General features: G+C 43.3%; 1 protein-coding gene across 1 annotated transcript in view; it reads left to right on the top strand.

The window, feature by feature from the left end:
* PTPRD (protein tyrosine phosphatase receptor type D) overlaps positions 1–23,007 on the top strand; it is a 2,576,377-nt gene that overhangs the window by 117,282 nt on the left and 2,436,088 nt on the right. The window contains exon 2 of the mRNA XM_086961360.1: positions 15,882–15,992. The gene's annotated coding sequence lies outside the window, so the exon portion shown is untranslated. The remainder of the gene's footprint in view (positions 1–15,881; positions 15,993–23,007) is intronic.

Below are 23,007 nucleotides of genomic sequence, written 5' to 3'. Positions count from 1 at the left end.
AAAACGAATTTCGTTGCGCGCACTGCATCACATTTGGTGATGCAGTGTGCGCAACGAAATTCGTTTTATGTATTTAAATGTTTACTTACCTGTAAAACTCCGTAATCCATACATTATTTCCCCCCACCCTGCCCCTCCTCCTGCCCACGTCACCGCCCTATAGAAACACCTACTGCCGACCGCTACTGGTCAATGTTACCATTGTCACATGCATATCACTCTGGTCTATCCATGTGGCGTATAATGCAGTTCTCCCTAATGGAATTGGCTAATTAGGTTACGTCCTTTTTCAGGAAGGTTCGGGTTTTCTGGGCTACTTTTGGGCTTCTTTGTGCAGGTTCCAGTTGGTGTTTACCTATGCTTTTGGGCAATTGTTTGCCACAAGCTGGGACTAAGGATCAGATGTAGTCTCTTACCCTGTGACGGAGGCCTCAGGACGGACCTCTGCCCTGCGGATTCAGCAGAACGTTCTGTCAATTATGGCATCTGCTCACCGGTCATGTTGTGCAGATGTGAATCAGTTTGGGCAGTCGGCCTTGATAAACCAATCTCTCCTATCTAGCTCAGCAAAATGTTGCTTAGATATGAATTTACCTTGAATCAATGAAAAGTCAAGAGGCATTTGGCAAAACAGGAGCGAGTTGATTTAATTAAACACAGGGGGAGCAGCAACAGAGTGTGTCTCGACCACCTTAATGTACAGAGGTTGTGGCCGGCATCAGTGCTTTAAATGGGCCGGTACTCACCGGTACGGAGTACCGGCACTTCTTAGATTTGTCACTCTGAGTACCCTTCTAGAGGGTTCTTGTTAACTTTTAGTGGCGTTGTTTTAACCACAAAGTGGAAATATTTATTTGAAAGTGGTAGTTGGAACTAAAGATGAAGGTGCGTTGCATGTGGATGAATTTTGTCGATCTAATATTCCATTAGGCAACTTAATTGGTGTGCAAAATGTCTGATTTTAAATTGAAACCCCAGATACAGATACTATTGGCACTAAGAATAATAATACTAGTTTTCTCAGGAATTAGGAGAAATTTCCAAAAGAAACACTTCACAGCTTATCATCCCCATCCAAAACAGCCGCCTCCTAAAATATTGCACAACCTATTATTTAATTTTCACTTCTGAAATATTACTGAAAAGGTAACTGAAAATTATTCAATGGATGGCCAATAAATTGTGGTCGGTGAAAAGTTAAAGGTCCTTTACCTGCTCCCGAAAGTGATGATCACCCTTAAAAAATCTGAAAGACGCTGTCAGATCAACGCCGATCATCCAGCACTTTCAGAACAACCAGTCATTGCCTTTGAGAAAACACAAAGATTATGCAAAATGTAACTGTAAACTCCAGCGGGTGTTTGGGGGGATGGGGGTGTTGATATTTTTGATCAAATGCACAAGACACAGGCTTGAATATCGATGGGGCTGTCTCTGCCACTCACCTTATGGGGCCGATAGCACCCGGACTGCTCAGTAGTCGTGACGTCCTGTAAAGTACTGTGGCAGTGGCAGAGAGGGACACCACAAAAAACATTCATGCAGTAACCCATGTCACAAACACACAACAACACATCTGGGCTTCTAGTTTTCAGAGAAACTCATTGTTGCTTTGCTGAAACTTTCAATGTATTTATTGCATATAAGTGTGAGTCAAAGGGAGCGCTCAGGAAATGGAATTCCATGATATCTGGGCTGGAGGGTTTTCTTTGTATTGCACATGAGCAGTTTTATCTCACTCAAACAGGCCACAGGTCAGTACCATTAGGTTCTGCAGAAGGCACAGGCGTAGTCATAATCGGTGCAGAAGGTGCTGTGGCACTGGGCCCAAAGTTTGTGTTGGGACCACTGAACCCCAATTATTGCAAAATTTTGGTCCCAATTTTATTGAATGTTTGTGTTCTGTTGAGGCGACAAAAAACAATGAAAAAGGATCAGGCAAAGAAGACACTCACAAGGTTGAATATGTCTTCACCGTGGAGTCCTTCTGCTATTTTTCTGTCCCTTTGGTTCTATCTCCCCAATTAACTTTGTAGAGGCAAGAGTTGATCGTTTATTTACATTGTACATGTGACAAAAGCACAGACTCCCACACCAAAGCACCGGGTCTGAACAGCAGGCACAATGGGCATGAGACATGCTGGAGGAGAAAGCGGATGGAGGGGATAGGGAGTCCAGATATGGATGGTGGTGGGTGACTTCCAGTATGTGGTGAGAAAGGATCCAGAATGTGGAAATGCAGTTATAGGGCTACCCATATATATAAAAAGTCTTCATTATTAACATTATTGGGCGTTCCACTGCAACACCCATTGCTTTTTGTTGCTGCCCCAGATTTACAGGCAGCACCAAAAAACGAACTCACTGAATAGCAGGTGTTAGATTGGCGCCACGAGGAGAAATACTTTTATTTCTCCTCGTTTTTGCTCTTTCTATATGTTCTGCACTGCAGCTAACATAGAAAGAGCTATTCACCTTTAAAGATTGTCCCTTCCTGCACATAAACAATTGTCCCTGCAACACAGGCACCCTTGTACTATGGCGTAAGGGTGTCTGTGTTGACGCTATGCAGCTTTTATATTGCCAGTGCAAGGGAACAAAATAGGGGTGTGCTGTATTCTTGTAAATACGGTGCATCCCTCCTTTTTTTTAAATGACGCAGCATGGCCCTGCTAAATTGCTCGCTGCGCTTCGCTGCACCATTTCCTAGTAAATGTACCCCAAAGTGTCACACATAAGTCAATGAAATGTCACACATAAGTACACTATGGCCATTGAAATCTCAAATAAGCAAATTGGAAGTTTGGCAACGATGCGTAAGGGCCCCTCTATCTGCTTGCCGCGGGTGGATTACGTTTTCTTATGCCACTGAAGAGAAAGTCTCTTCTTTGACAACTTAGAGGGGCATATTATCAAGGGGGTTTATCTCCGCTTTTTTTGCTTTAAAAGCCAAGAAAGCGCAGATAAAATTATCTCCCTATTACCTAGCTGTTGCTAACACCAGTTAGCGACAGGTAGTAGGAGATAGCGACCATCTTGGGCCCCGCTTTGCATGTCAGTGAAATTTATCACTAATGACATGCACAGTGGGCGTGCCAAGATGTAAGCGACTGGAAACAGTCACTAACATCGCTATCTCCTATTACCAACTTTTGGAGATATTCGCGCTAAGCGCGATTATCTCCAAAAGCTAACACCTGCCCCTGAGCAGTTCTTAGCCATGTTATCCAATGGGAGGTGGATAACATGGCTAAGAGCATTAGCTCGGTAATGCATGAATATCGCTGACTTTTCAGCGATATTCATGCATTTCGGCCGATTTTTATCGCTTAGGAGATAAACCTTTATAATAGCAAGGTTCCTAAGCGATAAAAATCGCCGCAGCTCGGCGATAAAAATATTGCCGCTAAGCCAACATAGCGATAATTATCGCTAGTTGTTGGTAATATGCCCCATAGTTCTTTTGCACTGTCTCTTCTCCGAGTTCCTAGCCGATCTGCAGTGAAAGGAATTGATACCAGTAATGGCACATTTATTAAAGTACTTTTTCTATTACGATGTGTTCAAGGTATAAGAAGTAATTCGGCTGGTTCACATATATTTTGTTATTTTTGGGATATTATGCATTTTTCAATAGTTCTTATCTATCTTCATATTGCCTGCATGGCAGGCGACCATTGCTCCAAAGAAAGGCATACTTGATTGCATGCAAATGACAGCCTTGGTATGCCTTAAACATGGCCTTGCTAGCATGATATATCACAGCAGGCATTCAAATGATTCTCCTCGCCAGCCCTCCTCCAAGCATGCGCGCCTTCAGAATAATCTCGCAGTGCATCGCAGTTCATTAAAAGTAATTATTCCCAAGATAAGTTAAAATAATTATTTAGTTTAACTTTTGAAATATGAGCAACTTTTTATTATCCAACATTTTGATTCGATTGCCCCCGTAGTGATGTTAAATCATCTTTTCAGATTAACATTACTGAAAAAACAGCACCACTGAGACTCCATTTTATAAAACAATACAACACTGTGCAGCAGTAAATGATGCAATTCTTTCCAGAAGGATGAAGAAAGGAAAATAATGCAGGGCACCATGGTGGGATTGTAGTACTTTTGTGGCAGTTCAATTCCACGGGTAGGTACGACGAGATACAATAATTCAGGTTATTAGCATTTTCCTTGTCATAATAAATGACTTTCTTTCATGTCGTGGGATGCAAATGATTTTGAAAGTTATCAAAGTTTCAAGCAACTATACCAGCTGCGGCCTATGCAGGTAAGAGCGGTGGGGCCCAGTGGGGGTGGGGGGGATTTTGACGGATGATGATGAGGGAAAATTAAATACATAATTAGTTTTAACTTGTCATCGTCTGTCGAAATCCCCTCCACCGGGCCCCACCGCCCTACCGCTCTTACCTGCATGGGCGGCGGCTGAACGTTACTCTTCTTATGCTTTAATGATATCTACAAAATGTTGAATATTAAAAAGTAATGTATATTTCTCTTCTGTGTAATTATATCCTAATTTTGAATGCAGAGTACTAAATAAGGTTGGGGAGGAGAGGCACATGGACCCCCTCCGTTTGCATGAGAAATGGCCCTGGGAGATGGGATCCCCAGAACCTAATGAGGTTCAGAGATGGGGGCCGCGAGGCTCCCCTTCCCTCCCCTTTAATTAAAGAAAACGGCCTTGGAGTTGGTGTGCCCAGGGTCTAAAAAGGGATGGAGAGGGCGGCCACATGGCCCCCTCCCCTTTCATAAAAAAAAGGCCCTGGGGGACGGGGTCCCGGGGCCTGATAAGGCTCGGGGAGGGCAGCCACTTGGACCCCTCATCTTTTTAAGAAAAAGGACCTAGGTGATGGGGACAAGGAAGGGGAAAATGACCCCCTCCTCTTTAACACCTTCGATGCTCATGACGAGCTCAGCTCGTCATGAGGTACACCTCTCGTACACGCATGACGAGCTGAGCTCGTCATGAACAATGGGAATACATCGGGATCAGCACAGGAGGGGAAATCCATCAGCATTGATGGTGTTATAAAAAATAAAGTCCTGTGTCCAACCCTTCTGCTATGCATGGCCGAAAGCAATGCACATCAGCTTTATGTATAGTGATAAGATATTGCTGTATGTTCAAAAAACCTTAGAATTTCACTCCCCTTTCATAAAAAAGGTCCTGAGGGATGGGGTCCCCAGGACCTAATAGGGCTTGGGAAGGATGGCCACTTGGCCCACCTCCACTTAAAAAAAAGGACCTACAGGATGGGATCCTCAGGGCTAATAGAGCTTGGAGAGGTGGGCATTGACCCCCCTCCAAGTTAAAAGCCATAAGGCCATGCGCTGTGGGGCATTGCTTTTGTGTTTGGTAATGAAATATTACATTACGCAAAAAAAACTAGAACTTTTCTAAGAAAATCAAAGGCTAAAGTGAGGTTATAGTGAGTTGAAGATGCCAGTGACAACATTAACGCTTTAACCTAAAAAAACACAGAAATTGACCAGATATACGGCATTAGCGTTCTTGGCTTAACTCTGCGCTCTGCCACTTTTGAAACGCATGGCTGCACCATATTTCCAAGAATACAATGCAGCCCAGCATTTCCCCCTGCACTGGTGCAAATTTAGCTGCCTAGTGCCAACGCAGTCATCCTTGCACCATAGCCCAAGGGTACCCCCATTGTGGGGAAGTATTGTTTATGTGCATGAGGTGTCCCTTCCTGCTCATAAATAATATGAAATGGTGTTTTGAAACTTCTATGTGTGCTGCTTAATGGGGGCCTTATTCACAAGACGGCATAAAGTGGCGTAACACTTCCTTGTGACTAAGGTGAAGCCCCTATCGCCACCACAACGTCGAGAAAAGTGACATTGTGGTTGCGTTAGGGGATTGTAAATATGCCACAAAGTTCCTCCTGATACTGAAGCCCTTTTAAATAACTGATGCCCTCCTACAAACAGTCTTTAATTGTAAAAACCCATGACAATCACTGATCCTACACTGTGAAAATCAGTGGATATAAGAAGAAAAGTGGGCACTGTTAACACTGTTTACTCTACAAAGAGAGGTTACTCCTTTATACCACACTGTTTGCAGACAGTGAAACTTTCATGAGTAATATTCCACAAAGTACTGAAAAGTGTCTACTAAGTACAGTGTACACTCAATGAAAGACTTGTCCAAAGAGCAACAATTAGCTTAAAATGACTAAGGTCTGAAGGTGCTAAAGATCATACTACCTGTAATCTTCATACCGTTGTGAAATTTTTACAGATAGCCCAAAGCAAAATAAGCACATGTACATAGTTTAGTATCTGGTTCACACAGTCTTCTATGTAAAGTAAAAACTGTCATGCTGAGATGATTCTGTCTAATAACTCAAGGCTACTAACAATACTTAGTATGTAGAATGTAGAATCTTGCCCAGCTAAAAAGGTTCCCTGCAATACCAAAAAAATTGTATATAACATATTGAGCACATGTCATCAACTGTCACCTGCACACAGAGTTACACTTCAATACAAACATTTATAACATGTTCAATACCTTTACACAGCTATTTTGAATTAGGATCACATGTGTTTTGTAAACACTTATACTGATTATCAGGGCACAGGATGCATACAATTACATAGAAAATAATATGGTTGTTACCCGCCACAATGTAAACTTTAAAATAAACTAACACACTCATTGGATGATGTCATCAGTGATACTATCAATGATGTCATAGAACATGTCATGAGTGATATAATATGTGAGGTCGTAGGCAGTGCATGGCAGGGGCGCACATTATAATTAGCATATGCTAACTATAACTGGTGAATTTGTTTGTTTATTTTTGTTCAACACATTAACACTAACATTCACCTTGATATAACCTTACTATAATGTTACTTTAACCTTTGGATTTTCCAGTGAAAATATATAATAATAACACTGATAAAACAAAGGTTAAAGGAATAGTATACTTAGGTGTACATTAAAACATACTAATTTAAATGCACAAAAGTACTGAAATTTACCAGTTATAGTTATTAGAACTGACTATAATATGTGCCCTACAGTAACTATAATTTGCATCCCCATCATAAACATTGTTGTCATGAATGATGCAATTTCAGATTTTGCAGTGCTATTATCAATGATGTCACAGAACATGTAATGTGTGATGTAATATGTGAGGTAATTAGCAATGTATGTCGCCTGCTCTTGCCTCTCATTTAATTTTTAGGTGTCCAGGTGCCTATTTACCTATTCAAGTTACATTCAATGCAAGCAGTTGCATTGCTCAAAGGGGTCAGGAGATAGGCAAGTTAATTTGCAGAATATAACTGATTATTATGTGAGTCTACAGCAATTTATGTATTTGTGAATTTCCCTAAGTTTTACCACAGCACATTTGCAGGTCTCTCTGGATACTCAGTATGACTTTGGTCTCTGGGTTGCTATCCTAAATATCATAGAGAGTTCTGGTACTCTAAGCGTTGTCTTTATATTTATCTTTTAATAGCTATGCTTCTCCATGCCAGTGGGCTAATCCTTGCAGCTGTAGGAAATAGTGGGCGTTTTTCAGAAATAGTTTAAGCATCCTATAGGGGAGGAATCATCCAAGTTACAGTTACATTTTTTGTTAATCTTCCGCATGCTCCTGACACCAGCAACATGCATATTTAAAAGTGTTAATTTGATCAATGACCTATGAGTTGAACATTAATAGTTAGATTTACAAGAAGTATACATAAAGTGACAGCTGTCGCTACTTTAAATATTACTGCAGATAGTAGTTGATAACATTTAATGATATATGGCCAGATGTACACAGATATTTTTGGATCGATAAGTATGCAGTGAGAAAAATCAAAAGATTTGTGACAGCAAAATGGCTTTTGAGTATGTATGAAACCCATCTTGTAAGTCAAAATAGCCCTTTGGACTAAGAAAATGACTTTAGATCACTACTAGTAAGGGGTGTCCCTTGTAACTGCTATTTGGTCGGGAGATGCAGTGTTTCAAAGAGCTGTGAGGCTGTGAGGGGGAGTCCATCACTGTAGTTGAGGATAACATTGAAGAGAGATGTCAGGGCCTGAGGCATGGATACATCATGCTGCATCCGTTCCAGGGGCTGTGATGTGATAAGGGTCTTTCCGTTAGTTCTCCTGGGGTGGTACCGTGCAAAAGAGGAGAGGCTTTGGGTCTGCAGGATACACAGAGGCTGAAAGAGCACATTAGGCCCACTTCAAAGGTTTCAGGACGGGGACAGCACCACGTGGCAGGGTAGGCTCATGAATGACAGAGTCCAGGTGTTGAGGTCAGTGTTATTGGAGCCTTCGGTCCCTGAGACTCAGTCAGGAAGCCAGCTAACCAACCTTTGAAGTCAATCTGGGATCCTGGGTTCAAACAGATGTAGGTCCAGTCCTTCTTACTCAAGCAAGAGGACAACAGCCAGCAAATCAGCACAGCAGGGCAGCGGGCCTTCAGAGCAGCAGTCCAGCAAAGTGGGAGTCATTTCAGCAGCGTAGCAGCATTTCTTCCTGGTATAGTATCCACAGGAAGTGTGCTGAAGACTTGGTGTCTGCTGACCTGGTGCCCTTCCTCTGGAAGGTGGGAGAAGCATCTAGAAATGTCCTTTGAAGTCCCCAGGCTTCCTGCCCCCCGTCCTAGCTCCAGACAAACTACAGGGAGCAGACCTTTCTGTTGAGGCAGCACACTGCAAATTTCATGTGTAAGTGGGTCTCTGCCCGGCTCCTCTCTCCCATCCTGCCAATGATGGTCCATTTACGTATACCTGAGCTCTCTATTGTGTGTGGCTGTAAAATGCACAAACCCTGCCTGCCAACTACACCCAGTCAGGTCACCCACTGACAGAGGGCAGGCACTGAATGTGTAAGGCAGGAAAATGCCAACTTTCTAAAAGTAAAAGGAACAATTGATGGACAGAATGCAGAACAATGTCATACATTCACCCCAGTACAGAGATCTGGGCTTAAATTCATTGTTTTCAGTCTTGACCTTGTGCCCAATGGGAACAGTCCAGCCCGAACTGCCAGGTCAGGTCCTCCCTGAACTGGAACCAAGCATCCTAGGAACGGTTTCGGGGTTTCACACCATATCAGCCAGGATAGCTTGACTCCAGTGGTATGAAGGGCACGGGACCCACATCTGGGAACACCTGTCCCACACGGGGTGACAAATGCAAAAAGAACAATTGATGGCCGGAATGCACAACAATGTCATAACTTCACCCCAGTACAGAGATCTGGGCCTAAATCTATAGTTTTTTTGCTCACCATGACATTCCAGTTAGAACCCAGCCCTATGCAAATCAGTCTTGACCCTGTGACCAATGGGAACAGTCCAGCCCGAACTGCCAGGCCAGGTCCTCCCTGAACTGGAACCAAGGATACTAGGACTGCTTTCGGGGTTTCACCCCTCATCAGCCAGGATAGCTTGAATCCAGTGGCATGGTGAGCACGGATTCATGGATTCAACCCAGATCTGTGACTGGGGCTGAGTGTCTGAAAAGTTTCAGCACTCCGTCCATCATCTCCTTGTGTTTCCTTTGTTCGCCCTAAGTTGGCAGGGTTTGCCCAGACGTGGATCCCTTGCTCGCTTTGCCACTGGATTCAAGCAAGCCTGGCTGATGAAGGGTGTTACCCAGAAACCGGTCCCAGGATGCTTGTTTATGGTTCAGGAAAGACCTGCCTTGGCAGTTAGGGCTGGCCTGTTCCCATCAGGCAAAGGGTCAAGACTGATTTGCATATAGCTGGGTCTGAACTGAGGTGGCGAAGTGAGCTAAAGAATGATGACGATTCAAACCAGATGTGTGACTGGGGGTGAGTGTCTCAAACAATTCAGCACTCCGTCCATCATCTACTTGTGTTAACTTTCTTAAAGTTTCATTTTAAATATTGTAATTTAAAATCCGACTTTGCCACAAATTAGGATTTTACTACAATTCCAAAGAAACCAAACATAAACTTATTAACTGCTCCCATTTGGAAATTGCAGCTCATTAAATGTAATAAGGTAACTTCATTGTTATCCTAGAAGAAAGATAGGTCTTGCAATAGTAAAAAACACATTTAGGGTGTTTTTACGACCAGGACATGCAAAACTTGAAAGTACATATTCTACGTTTAAAATACATTTCACTGGGCTGTCCAGGGCCTACCCTAGACGTGACTTATATGTATTAAAAAGGAAGGTTTGGGCTTTGGAAATGGTTATGTTGCCAGATCAAAATGACAGTTTAAAACTGCTCACACAGAATGCAGATGCAGGCCTGAGAGATGTTCAAAGTTCTACTTAAATCGGTGGCACAATCAGTGCTGCAGGTCCACTAATACTAATAAATTTACACTCCCTAGGCAGCGGTAGTGGCACCTTAATAGGAACTTACAAATAAATTAAATATGGAGTTGGGTGTAAGCCAATTCTTAACATGTTTAGTGGAGAGAACACAAGCACTTCAGCACTGGTTAGCAGTGGTAAAGTAGTGCACAGAGTCCAAAGGCCAACAAATACTAATTCACCTCAAAGAGAGGGCCAGTTCCAACAATAGGCCTTCTTGATGAAAGGATTGGGTTGTGCGCAGGATAAATATTGCACCTTCAGCAACTCCACCATGCCAGCAGAACATTCTTGGGCCCGGGAAACCTTTAAAGAAGAAGCCCTAGTTGCCAAAAGAATCCAAACTTCTGATTTATGGCTCCTGTTGGAAGAAGAGGACTCACACAAGGACTCAAGAAACTCTGAATCCTGCTGGCACACAGGGACAGAAACTGCTCTCCAAGGGCCAAGGTGCTGAGGTCATGGTTACCTTCTTTAAGGAAGCAAAACACCTGACTCCTAGAGAACCCAGCTGACTAGAGAGGAATAGACCTTGCAAGAGACCTGTTTGGAGATGGTCCTGGTGGCTAGAAGCCTGGCCATAGATGCTTGGGGCTGCAGGATGGACCATACAAAGCTTTTCCATCTGTTGGAGACTAAGTCTGAGGGTAAAATCTTTGACCGGTCAACTTAGTGTTTTCAACCTCCATTTCATTGCAGTTGGCCTGAAATTGCGCCTAGATGCCAGTCCACGATGAACTGTTCTTTTTTGTTAGAGCTTAAAATCGTTAGACAATTTGTCTTACATCTTTAAAAATCCATATCTCCAGTTCCCCTTAACCTAGTTTATTGACCTTGGTCTTGTGTTGCTCAATAAATTATTTCTGTATATTGGTTTTATAATTTTATTGTGTTATGTTCTCTACATAAACAACTCTGTGGTACTGCTTGAACTTTACATACAATTTTCCGGAGGATGACTGCAGCTTGCACCATGGTTACTGGGAACAAGCCAAAATGTTTTGATGTACCCTTTTTCTCTGTTTTTGTTAAGTGGCACATTTTGTTTGATTGTATTAGAGCAGTCATGGATCCCCCTGGTGGATGTGCACATACAGGCCAGTGAACATGACTCATAATTCAAAGTGCAAACAGTACCAACAATAAATGAAGGTCAAATACTTGCTTTTATAAGAAAAATAAGTATTTTATTTCTAACTCTACTCAAGCAAAGGAATACCAAATTCAAAAGCAGCCACAAAATCTTCTTGAGGTCAGGGTCCTAGTAATTTTCAGGCGAATCCCTGTCCCACCCTCCTTTGTGTAACATGTTTGGTGTTATTCCCCATTCACTGAAGGCCCCATCAAGAGAATGCTCAAGAGTTCCTCCTGACTCTTCAGGTTTTATTTAAGAGTGTCTATGGTGCTGAAACACTGTTAGCAGCAGGTCTGTGGGGCAAAACCAGTCCAGTTCATGCCTTACCCACTCTTGTAGCATGGGAAAGTTTAGTGGTGCAGCGAGTGCCCTCTGTGGAAGCACTTGTGAGTCCTGCTCTGCTCCGAGAAGTCAATCTACCCATGGCGCTTTCAGCAGAACCAGACAGTGCAAGCATCCTCTGAGTGGCGCTGCTGGAGTTCTCTCAGTTGTTGGAGTAGTTCTCAGATCACTAAGATGTAATAAGTTGGCTTTACCCAGCAAGCGGGATTCCATTTTCAGCTCCTGACTGGAGCACAGTGAGGGTGCGACCTGGTCAATGGTGTCCTTGGCAGTCCTCAGTGCAGTCCTCATGCAAGGGCAATGCCTTTGCCATGATGCTGCAACCCGGCAAATTTACTTTAATCCCTCCTTCTGGTGGCAGCCAGAATCCTTCCGCAACATTGGTACCAGTAGCCCTTCCTGGCATACCAGGGTGCCACGGTACTGAATAGTACAGGAGCAGGCTCCTATGGTACAAGTGCCCAAGCTAAGATGGTTACAAGTCTCAGCGCTTTTAATGGTAGCAACTTTACGTGTGACACCCTCTGGCATACAGGGTTATTGCCGCAGCATGGCTGTATGGGTTCATCCAGTCTCTTAACTCATGGCTCAGTCCACAGTCAGTCCTGACATACCAGGGTCACCAGGCCAACACTGCTCAAGGGTAATGACCCGATTGGTGCACAGACCTTCTCGCACACCTTGCTCTGGGAGTCCTCTCTTCAGGGCTTCAACTGGATCTCACTCCCTCCTTCACTCTCCTCTTCCTAACGAGGCACACTGGTCTAAACAAGCAGGCAGGTACTGGTGCTCCATGTCCCTTTGGGCGAGGATCTTGTTTCCTGGGTGATGTCCCTTTGCCCAGCAGTCATAAATATCTGTGACTTTTGAAAGAAAAGAAGAGGCCAACTTATTGCATCTTTCCTCTGAGGTATCGGAGGGGCCGCTCTGAGTGTGTGAATTGTTGAGGGTCTTAATAACTGTGTACAATTCCCTTGCCGAATTCTGTACCCCTTAACCTTTTCCTCGAAAATGTTTGCCTGATGATAATTTTAATAGCTAATTTATACTTCAGTTTGAGTGCGGAATCATAGGGGCATATTACCAAGGGCCTTATCGCCGCTTTAGCTGGAATTTTTCCCGCTAAAGCGGCGATAATTTAATCGCCCTATTACCTAGGTGTCGCTAACACCAGTTAGCGACAGCTAATAGGCGATAGCGGGCATTTGGGGGCCCACTTTGCATGTCAGTGATAATTATCGCTAATGACATGCAAAGTGGGCGTGGCGTGCCAAGATGTTAGCGACTGGAAACAGTTGCTAACATCGCTATCCCCTATTACCAACTTATGGAAATAATCTCGCTAAGCGCGATTATCTCCAAAAGCTAACGCCTGCCCAGAGCAGTTCTTAGCCATGTTATCCAATGGTAGGTGGATAACATGGCTAAGAGCATTTGCTCGGTAATGCATGAATATCGCTGACTTTTCAGCGATATTCATGCATTACGGCCGATTTTTATCGCTTAGGAGATAAACCTTAAAAATATCAAGGCTCCTAAGCGATAATAATAGGCGAAGCTCGGCGATATAATTTTGGCCGCTAACCAAGCTTAGCGATTTTTTTCGCTTAAGCTTGGTAATATGCCCCATAGTTTTTCCTCCATTCCCTCTCAATTTTTTGCAATTTTTCTTTAGCCCTAATAATTGAGGATTAAACCATCCTTCTGCTCGCGTTCTGGTCTGAGGTTTATAGGCAGCTTTTGGAGCCACTATATCTAGGGATTGCGTAATCCTGGATTCCCATTGTGAATAGCATTTATCCACCACATTCACCTTCCCTGAGTTTGAACCTGCCGATTTTTTAAAGATATCTTCCCAGACTGCTGGATTGATCTTATCCCAGCACCTTTTCATTGTAATAATTTTAGAGGTGGTGTTTCTATTTCCATTCCCTAATTTTCATATATTGAAAGGGATAAAATGATGATCTGACCATGGTACTGGTATGGGAGTGGCTACTACCAAGTCTGGGTCAATAGAGATTACCACATCCAATGTGTGACCTTTAACATGTGTGGCTGTTACTACACGCTAGTCAGTTGTAAGCTTTCTAAGTCTGTTAGAAGTAGCTAGTGGATGAAGGGGACTGCTGGCTTGTCTCTAACCAATTTGGTAAAAGTCCCAGGTGCAACCCTATGCACTTTTTCAATAATTCATGTTTGCTCTACTTCAAACAATGTCATAGTGCACCTCACTCCTATATTCCAAGATGGGAATATGCTTTCTTCTTTGGGCAGAGGCAGTTTATCTGCCCAGAGGTATGCCCATGGAAATCAGTAGTCTCCTCCTTTTTGCTCACTCAAAACTTGTTTTGTGGGTAGCTCCTTTCCCACTGAGTATGGTGCCAACATGGTTTGGGTAACACAAATGTTTGCCCTCCCCAAGTCTCATCTTACACTTACTTGTGACAAGGCAGACCATTTACAGGTTAATAAAGCTCCTGGGTTTCGCCAAGTGGTCTTCCTGCATTGGGGAGAAAAACACCTTCACACACCCAGGCCATTGGTTTTGTTCTTGAAGCAGTTTTCACACTTCATTAAGGTAAAGCACTGGCCAACCAGCTGTCAATAGGTTAATTGTAAATATTTTACTGAAGGTTCATGCAGGTAAAAATAACTTTAAAAAAGTTACTTTTTCCTAAATATATTTTAGAAATGTCACTTTTCCATTTATTTATATTATTTTATAAATATTGAACATATTATTATTATGGAATTTGTTAAGCGTGCGTCTACCCCCGCCGGGGGGGTCCCAGCGCTGTGAACAGCAGCGGTAGTGACAAGGAGGTTAGTAGCTGGAGAAAAACCATGTTTTCAATTTGGACCTAAATTGAGATTCTGAATCAATCAGTCTGAGGTTTATCAGGAAGGAATTCCATAGCTTAGACGTGACCACCGCAAAATCTCTGCAGCCTCTTCTTGAGTGATGGAAACGAGGGGGGAGCAAGAGACGGAGGTGGTTGGATCTAAGTGCACGAGCTGAATGGACCTGCTTCAATCTGTTTCTGAGATAGCCTGGTCCCTTCCAATTCATTGCCCTGAAAGTCAGAACCAGGGCTTTGATCTGAATACAGTGGGAAATTTGAAGCCAGTGCAGGTTCTTTAAGTAAAGGGATATAGAGTGGCGATAGGGGACGTGGCATATCAATCTTGCAGCCGCGTGCTGGATAATCTGCAATCGGTGGCGTAGATATGCAGGAGCCCCCACATAGAGGCTATTAGAGTAGTCCAGGTGGGAAGTGATGAGGGCGTGCACGACAGTCCTCATCGAATCCCTGGACAAGTAGGGAGAGATCTTTTTAATCATTTGCAATTTTCCAAAGCAGGCAGAGGTAACTTTTTGGATGTGGGTTTTGCATGAGTTCGTTGTCTTTGAATGACTTGTAGTAGCTTTGTGTCAAAAGTTACAGACTAAAGTTTATATTCTTTACTTTCCTAGGATTTTATAAGATTTAGGTACCGAATTGTGTTGGAACTTCTTCACACAAGGGAGGAGTCAAGTTTTTTGGGGAGCTCCACCTGTTGGGAATCTGTCTCTTTATTGCCTTAAACACTATTTATTTTCCAATAAATGTCTATTATCGCGTTTTACAATATTTGATACAATCATACAAATTGCCAGAGAAGCAGAAATATAGCGCCTGCTTACTTTGGAAATAAATAATAAATGTCTGATCCCTTGCCAGCGCATGATGACTTTAGATATTCTTTAAGAAAGAGGTCACATGTCCATGAACATACTTGTTTATGAAACAGGCAAGGAAAAGACCACAAGGAAGAGCCATTTAAAGGCTCCGTAAAACATTATCTGAAATCTTCGCTCGCTTATGAGAATGCAGTATTAATCATTCAGGATGAAAGCCAGAGGGATGCCTCGTTCACGCTTCATTCCTTTGTGGTATGAGGTCTAGTGATCTTGAAATGTGACAGGGAGCGATAACATAATGAATGCTATATTATGCTTGCAAGATCATGACAAAAAGTGACTTACATAATATCTTCTTGCAGTTGGGGAATAAAAGGCTCCTGCTCTCCTGACCCCTGACAAGCTACCTGGAAGTGCGTGACTGACAGAATGTGGGCACCTGCATTCAAAGCGTTCAGCAGCCTCGGCTCCATGTAAGTGAGATATGAAACATGTACACTGCGAGATTGAGCCATCGGTAAACTTAGAAAACAAAGTGCAGTTTTTCCAGTAGAAAAGACACTTCTGAATGTCGTATGTTGATAGAAACATGTTCATAAATGGACTGTGCACATTAAAATCGTTTTTTAAAGATCTCCCTCAGAATTGTCATTAATGTTTTCGGTTCAATGAAAAAGAAGGCAAACTGTAATACACAGTCCACCAGAAAATGTTAAATTGTGTTCAAAACGTACGTCCAATATTGATAGAAATTGCTATTTTTAGGTGGGGAAGAAATATCGTTGTTTTGGGTATTTGTGACAGCAGCATTTAATTCAAAGAAAAGTAAAAAAAAAAATATTGTGTTCGAAATGTTGCATTTACCTTACAAGTAACATGATAGTTGTGGTTTTAGAAAAAGGAAAATCTTTTCTTGGGGCTTCTGATGTTGCCTATGAGTACTTCTTCCAATCCCCACAAGATCAGTTGTGATTTAATTAAAAAATAATGTACGAGGTTCACTTCTTTCAATTTAGGAGATTATTTACTAAGGTTTTGTGCTGGTACATTGCGTCAGTTTACTAACCATTATATAAACATGTAGATGCAGCTGAAAATTATACAGCTCTACTCAAGCGCCAAATTATCCTTAGTAAATTCCCCGTTTAGAACATTTCTTTTTTCTTATTGTGTGCTGTGACTTCCCATAACAATATGGACATGCTCAGGGGCCATTTACTGCTAGACTCTGGGGCAAATGTACAAGGGGATAACACCACCAGAGTGTCACTTTTAGCGACGTTCTGGTTCCGTTAGCACCTTCTCCATAGTTACAAGGCGGCGTTAAGACACTTTTTGTGGCTTAACACTGTTTTGTAAATACAGTCCCTTAGCACGCATCATTGGGAGGGCTGTGGCGCCGCGGCCAGGGCGACTGACGCTCGACGCTGGTGATCACGGTTGGATCCCCGGCTCCGGCGGCAGGGGTCTGCCCAGCACCATGCGACTCTAGGCAATAGCTCGCTTAATCTTTCCTATGGCCCCCAGCACCGAGATACTCCTTTGGGAGTGATTTGTGCGCTATACAAGTACTGGATTTACATTTAGCGTGAAAAGTGTGCGCAATGGGTGCTGCTGTGGGCGTTCCACCGCAACACCTATTGCTTTTTGATGCTGCCCCAGATTTACCAAGAGGTGTAAATCTGTGGCAGCGCCAAAAACTTGCTACCATGCAAGGGCAGCGTTGAGTTTCAACGGGGTTTACTCTGAAAACTACCTGACCTGGGTCAAAGAGTAAGTACGTTAAATGTGGGTCAGTGTTTGAACATTATCACATATGCATACAAAATTTAAAAAGGCAACAGTTCACCTCAATGCTATATCACATTTCATTTTTAATGAATAATTCTAGAAAGTCAGTAGCACAATTTTATCATTACAAAAAGAATGAATCACTGAATTCCAACAGTTCCAATAGAAAAGTGCCAAAGTTCATAGGTAAGTCTTGTACGTCAAAGTTATCTATCTTATAATCAAATTTGAAGGTGCTCACAGTGAAAAAGAAGAAGAAAGTGTTTGGGTTGGGGTGGGGGTGATGAGGTAAGAGTGGGACTGGGTTTCTATTGGAATTGTTTGAATTCAGTGATTCATTCTTTTTGTAATGATAAAATTGTGCTACTGACTCTCTAGAATTACTCATTAAAAATTAAATGTGATATAGCATTGAGGTGAACTGTTGCCTTTTTAAATTTTGTATGCATATGTGATAATGTTCAAACACTGACCCACATTTAACGTACTTACCATGCAAGGGCAGGCATTAGACTGGCACACAAGGAGAAATGCCTTCATTTCTCCTCGTTTTACCTTTTTTTGTCACAGCATTCACATATGTAGTACACTGCTGCACCGCAGTAGATCACTCCACCTTGAATCATACAATGAACATTGAATACATGTGCCGAGATTGTCTCCCCCACCCTCCAATCGGCTTTGCATCTGCAACTGCCTATCTATGTAACCAGAACACCCAGACAATGCTTTCCAACCCCACAATAATCATCTGTAATCTGAGAAGGGCAAGTCTTCCCCCCCCAAGATGAAATATACATATCAATGGGTGGATCTGACAGGTGTATGCCCTCCCTGTAGTGTGTCAGCCTACTCCGGTGGGGACCAGCCCATTTGTGGGTTCTGAAGTGGGGGTGGTGTTCATGTCCACTAAATAGGCTTTGAAGTGGCCCCAAATATCCTTTGGAAGTGACGCTGCAGGTATGGTGTCAGCGTACAGATCACTATTTGTGTTACAGTAAGCTAAACTCTGGAGCCAGTCCTTGGTCGTGAGAGGGGCCATGCAGCCCCATTTAAGAGCAATCTCCTGCTTGGCAAGCAAGAAGGCCATTGCAGTAAATTTATGAACGGGCTTAGGGAAGCTTAGTACACAGCCCAATAAGGCAGACTCCGGTGAGAGAGCCACACCCTAATCATCTTAGCTATTTCAGTGCAAATCGAACACCAATATGCCCCAAACTTTGTGCAGTTCTAAACTAAGTGTGCAAAGTCTGCGTGTGGTGCGCCACACTTCAAACATGCTTGTGGCCTCCTAGCTTCGTTTATATGTATTTTTTCTGGGGGCATGTAGACCCTTCATAAGAATTTTAAGTGTAATAACTAGTGTCTGCTGTTTAAGGAAACTTCTTTAATTTGTGCACAGTTAAAGACCCAGTGTGTATCTGGAATAGGATGCCCTAAATCCCTTTCCGAAGCTTACCTGATCTTGGTGTCCTTTCCAGGAACTGGTATCATGCATGTACTATACATTTTCGAAACCAGTCAGGCACTACCCGGGGAGGAAATTACAGTGGTTAACAGGCCAAAGTTGGCTGGTGCCAAGGGAAATTCTGTAAATGTAGCCCAAAGCGCGCTTCACATCCATCTAAGACATGGCCGTCTGGAGATAGGTCGCTGTTCTTGCTGAATGTAAATTTGGTTAGAGTACGCTGCACTATTTTTTCAGTCATGATGAGGATTCATGCATTATTCAAAACTGGAATTTCAGAATAATATAGTGTATTCACGGTTGTGATTCTAACCAATTTCCGCCAGGCCCAGCAGGTCGTGGAAACAGTTTGAATGTCTCATTGGTCTCTTGGAAGGCCCTGAGGTAATACTGTGTGAGGTTTCGCAGAAAACACAGGATCAGCCTCAGATCTTGAGTAGGGCAATCTAGCATCTGGATGGTACCAGGAGTGTGCAATGCTGCACTGCGCTACCAGGTAATATATGTGAAAGTTCGGAATCCCAAAACCTCCCCTGGCATAAGGCAATGTCATAACATTCCAGCTGACTCTGGGATTCCTGCCATCCCAAGTTCGGAAAATCAAATGGGACCGAAGTTTAAGAAAAAAGCTGTTGGGAAGCGGGATCAGAATATTATTGAACAAGTATAAAAACCAAGGGAGGACGATCATTTTGATCAAGGCGACTCACCCTGCCAGTGAGAGAGGGAGGCGAAGCCATCTTTTGACTTGCTCTTCCAGAGTATCCACCGTAATGCTGGGACCATAATTCAGTCTAATTATCTGGTCTGTATCTGTATGGATATGTATTCCTAGATACTGCGTCGAGTCGGAGCACCAGTCAAGAGGGACTTGGTGACAGGAGTGATCGGAAAAATCACAGATTTCTCCCAATTGATCCCCAAGCCAGAATGCAACCCAAAACGAATGATCTCCCTGATGAGTGGTTCAACGTTCTCCTCCAGGGTGTGTACATAAAGTATAATATAATCCGCGTAGAGAGACATAAGCAAAGTTGCCAGTCTTGAACTGTAGCCCTCTATGAAGATGATGTTCTGGAAAGTGCCTAACCAGAGGGTCCACTGCGCTAATAAAAAGTAACAGGGAAAGTGGGCACCCCTGTCTGGTACCCCGAGAAAGGTGGAAAGACCGTGACAATGTACCATTCAAGAGAAGCCTAGCAGTGGGGTACTGGTATAGGAGCGCAGTGAGAGCTATAAAAACCTTTGGCATGCCCATTTTGCACATCAATGCCAGGAAAAAAAGCCATTCCAGAGAGTCAAAGCCTTTTCGGAGTCAAGTAATATCGCGGCAGTAAGCACCTCCAGTAAAGTTCTATGCAGGACATCAAATAGTATCCTTAGATTCAGGGTGATCGATCGATGGGGAATGAAACTATATTGAGCTGAGGAAATGATCCGGTCTAATAAAAAGGCTAGACGTAACGCAATGATTTTGGCCAAGATTTTATAATCTAAGTTCAGGAGTGAGAGAGGACGATATGCTCCACATGACGACTGATCTTTACCCGGCTTGGGAAGTAGTATAATTACTTCTTCCCGTAGTGTGGGGGGGGCAGTTGCCATGTTCCAAAGCTTCATTATAAAGTTCGAGGAAATGCGGTACCAATAGGTCTTTTTAAGTCTTATAAAAATCTCCAGGAAATCCATCTAGTCCGGGGGCCGTGGATCCATTGAACGCGGCCATCGTCCTGGAGATTACCTCTTTAGAAAAGTGTTCTGCAAGGAACTCCTGTATACATTTTTCTAGTCAGACCACCGTAATCTCTGCCAGGTAGGTTGCTTGTGCAGAGCCATCATTGCCTCTCCGGGAAGTGTACAGGTTCATGTAGTAGGATAAAAATTAATCTCATATTTTCGTTGTGCTCATGAGAATCTGTCCTTCATGGGTGCAAATCTCAGTGATATAGGCGTGTCCGGTGTGGGGTTTCAACTGCCTAGCCAATTTCCGCCCTGGACTATCCCCCTCTCCATATCGCCGGGCATTAAAGTATTTGGTTTAAAGATGAGTTTCTCTTTCTGTGGTCTCCCTAAATTCATTCAGTAGGGTCAATCTAGTGCCATATCATGTGGTGTCGGGTCAGACAGCCTGCTCCCTATCTAGGTCTTCTAATTTTCGCTCAATGCTCTTAATCGTAGCTCCGAGATCTTTTAATACTCCTGCATGTTTAGAAATGCAAACGCCATGGAGGTAGGCCTTAAAAGCCTCACAGAGTGTCACCCAAGTAGCAACTGAGCCCATGAATATTTCAAAATATTCTTCACTATCTACTTGAAGCTCTGCTCGAAAGAGACCATCTAGCAGTGCCCGTCCAGGGAATCTCCACTGTCTTTCCACCCCTTCAAGCCTATGGACCAGCAGCTCCAAAACCACCGGGGAGTGGTCTGAATACATTCTGGGGAGTAGTTTAATACTTTTGTACCAAGTAGACAAATTTGGAGAAATTAACCAATAATATCATCTGCTCCAGGTATCATACTGGGCTGCGTAATGTGTGTAGGTGGGGGTGGTCTGATGTCGTCATTGCCACATATCTAACAGTCCAATTGAATCGCAAAGCTCAAACAGAGCTTGGCGCGCTCGTGGCTTAGCATCTGAGGATATTGAAGAGCTGTCTAGTTTTGGGTCAATTAGTAAATTAAAATCTCCCCATGCATATAAACTCTGCCTCCATTTGCAGAATGTGGGAATGTACATCATGAAAATACTCCGGACAATCTTGTTAGGGGCGTATATGTTCACTAGGGCTACACGGTGGCGCATTAATTGTCCTGTTACCATGATGTAGCATCCCTCTGTATCATTGTGTACTTTATGTAGGTGAAATGGCACGTGTTTATGTATTGAAATCGCTGTACCACGAGCATAGGTTCTGAACCCAGCGAAACATCTATGTGGAACCCAAGTGGAAGCAAAGGAAGTAACCTCTGTTCTAGAGAGGTGAGTCTCTCGCAGGAAGCCATATCAATCCCATGACTCTGTAGATATTGCAGTACATTCCTTCCTTTCTGTGCATTGTTCAACCCCCTAACATTCCAAGTGATAATTTTAACGTGGGAAGAGGTAGTTAAATCATCTGTAGCTGGCATATTGTTCTGTTAAACATTGTTTTCAAATTGTTGGTGGTATTAACGTGGCAAAGTGTACAACTAATGAAAAGGAGCTGGAGCAAATATAGCCAGGAATATGGTAAACGGCTTCCCCCCACCCCCTCCCATCCCTGCACACCTTGAAGCAGGGAACATACCCAGTAAGCATACAGTTAGCTACTCCAAACAAACCATTCAACTGTGAAGAGAGATAAGTATCCAAACAAATTATCAATATTGTACATAAAGGAGTGCTAAACACAGCCAGGGGTGGCAATGCCACCCCGTGTATCCAAACTATTGATTATCTGATATGTCCAATGACAGTCCATAAATTAAGATAGCGCAGCTACATCTTGTACAGAGATGCCAAAGGCCACACTCCTGCGCCTGTATTATTCAGCAGAGAAAACCTTCACACTGACAGCTGAGCCACTATGTTGGAGGATTCCGCTGCATCTTTGCTACCATGCTGCCCGCCACCCTTGTAGCCTCTGCAAAATTCTTGTACTGCTGAAGGGAACTCAAATATTCAGGACCTGCCCTCAATATCAACACGAAGACATGCCGGGTATAAAAGCCCATATCGCAGGACCAAACAGCATAGTGTCACCTTCACACAGTTATATTTATGCCTCACCTCTTGCACCATAATAGTAAAATCTGGGTACAATTACAGCATAGAACCCTGCCAGCTTAGTGAGCTCTTTTCCCTTGCTAGTCACAGCACGGTGTCCCTGTCGCAAATATTTAGCAGGCGCGCAATTATAGGTTTATGGGGCAGCCAGGGTTAGGGCGAGGGCCCAGTGAGCAATGGGTCCGCTCAACAATGAAAACGGAGGTGAAAGCTTCTCTGCGAAATAGATCAGATACTAGATTTTCAACGAACTGATGCAAACGATCAGTACTGGAAGTTTCTGGAAAGCCTAGGATGCGCAGGTTATTCTGTCTACTGTGGGATTCTAAATCCTCGTTTTTAATTGCCACATCCTTGAGAATCTTTTTGAATCGTTCAAGCTTGCGCACAGCCTGAGCCGACCCATCCTCCCAGTCTGACACTCTCCCCTCAACCGTGTCCAGACGCTTCTCATGAACATAAA

The sequence above is a fragment of the Lissotriton vulgaris genome, chromosome 3_1, assembly GCF_964263255.1.
Source record: "Lissotriton vulgaris chromosome 3_1, aLisVul1.2, whole genome shotgun sequence".
Taxonomy (NCBI): domain Eukaryota; kingdom Metazoa; phylum Chordata; class Amphibia; order Caudata; family Salamandridae; genus Lissotriton; species Lissotriton vulgaris.
Note: the sequence above shows the minus strand (reverse complement) of the source record. Positions and strands in the feature narration are given on the sequence as shown.